A 2218-nucleotide genomic window follows, 5' to 3' on the forward strand; every position below is an offset into this window, starting at 1 on the left:
TTTGCTTTGTTAGGGCCTTGCATCTAGTCGAGCATGCTAAATGTTATGTGCTACGTGTTTACGAGTGTTTTGGCATGTCTACTTGCTTTCATAGCCATGAATGAGTGTGATGGATGAATGTACGTTTCCGCTAGTCTAATGCTAGTCGGAATTCATAGATGGGCTAGTCCAACGCTAGACCCTTAGGATTTCCCTTTCGATAGTGCATATTTGCATGTTCACTACATGTCATGCATTTTTCTTAGTTTTATCATTTGGCATGTTCCTCGAACCCCTTTTCCCCTCATTTTAGGATTTTTGCATCTCATACTAGTTATAGGGTTCATTTGCCTGGAGAGTCCCCTTAAATATGGGATATAGACGAGTGTGGCTTTTCCTAAAGCCTTAGCACGCTTGTATCCTCTCTATAAAAGGGCAAATTGAGTCACGATTTAGGTCTCCCCGTACCCAATATGCATGAATTCCCTAGGCTCATGCATTCTCAATCCACTCTATCATCACACTTTCACTTTTGTCTCATTTGCACACATGCACCTTTTTATCACTTTCACTTGCACACGAACACTTTTATCTTCACTTGCACACGAACACTTTTATCCTCACTCGCACACGAGTACTTTCATCTTCATTTGCACACCGACACTTTCACACTTTTCTCTAAATTGCATACATGCATTTTGCCCACTAGCACTTGGAGTATATTTTATACATTCAAGGACATTTTCTTTGCACACTTCCCCTCACACTATTGTTTTTATTATTTTTTCACACAAACGCACATTTTTCATGGCATGCATTCATCCACTCATTTTTCACGTCATTTAGGTTTAGGTGTGACCTCTCCAAAAGGATCATTATTGGGCTTCACAATTAATGTGATTGGCACCACTCAACCTTTGAAGAGAAATTTCCCCCATGTCCCCCTAGGTCTAGGTTTTTGCATTCATATAGACATATCCAACACGCGATACATACCTTGGGTAGAAAAATTAGGAAAATTGGTTTAAGTCACGCAACTAGCCTTGGCTAGGTCGAAGGGGTGCCTTGGATTTTTATCCTTGCCTTCCCCTTCGTCAAATGTGACCCCCGATCCCTCTTTTGGTTACGTAGACCCAAAAGTTCTCTAAAAGGGTTTATTTACTTTTTTCATTCAAAAACAAAAATCATTTTTGAGTGACTTGGTACACCCTAACTCTATACCAAGTGGCGACTCCATTTTCCAAAAAACCCTTTTTGAACTTTATATGGCCAAACCGTCGCTTTATCAAGTCCCATGGCCTTTATTTTCATTTTGCACACGTTCACACCACACTACACACACCACACCCATCACCAACACATTCATTCAAAAAGTGGGGCGCGACAGTTGGCGACTCCACTGGGGACTTCCTAAGTGGGTCCGAGCATTTGATTTGGCCATTCTTTTCCCTTTTCTACCCTTTTTATGCGTAGCATTTGGATATTAGGGTTGCATTTTTCCTTTTTAGGACTTTTTGCCTCGCGCACGTACCAAACTACTTCCCACTCACGTATGTATGATTGGTTGTTTGGATGTATATTTTACTCGTTTTATCTCGCGCTTTGCATTGCATTTGGGTGGGGGATGTACCCTAGAGCCTCGCGTTGGTTCTTGATCCCTCCCCTCCAAACGAGCACTAGCATACGCGCATACGCTTTAATTATTTTTACCCCTCATTTATTTTTCTTTTAGTGGCTTGTCGCGCCACTCCACCCTATTAGGATTTTAGGCGACCCACTTGGACATGTGATCGTATCACGACGTGTGCGTAGCATGATCCGAGGGGTCACTTGATCTTCCGCTTTAAACTTTAGGTTGATAACCTATTAGTTTTTAGTCGAAGGTTGAGGATTTTTTTTAGATTCGCCCAGACGGGTAGTCGTAACACGACGTGTGCGTAGCAACGTCTGGGGAATCGCTCGAGCCACCGACAAGGAACCTTGGGAGTGATGACCCTTGGTTTCCAAGTCTGAAGGCTTGGGGACCTATGACTTATCGAGTCTAGATGCATTAGTGAACCCTAACCTCATGCATCCATTTTAGCTTGCCTAGGGTAGAGTCAACCTTACCCTATTAGGGACACTATTCACGAGGGGAGGGGTCCAACCCCTTTCTTCTTTTTATTGCTTTATGTCCTTGTGTTGATTTCGTTGCTACAATGTGTTATGTGTATTTATCGGACTGAGCTAACTTTTCTTG

The sequence above is a fragment of the Coffea arabica genome, chromosome 5e, assembly GCF_036785885.1.
Source record: "Coffea arabica cultivar ET-39 chromosome 5e, Coffea Arabica ET-39 HiFi, whole genome shotgun sequence".
Classification (NCBI taxonomy): Eukaryota; Viridiplantae; Streptophyta; class Magnoliopsida; order Gentianales; family Rubiaceae; genus Coffea; species Coffea arabica.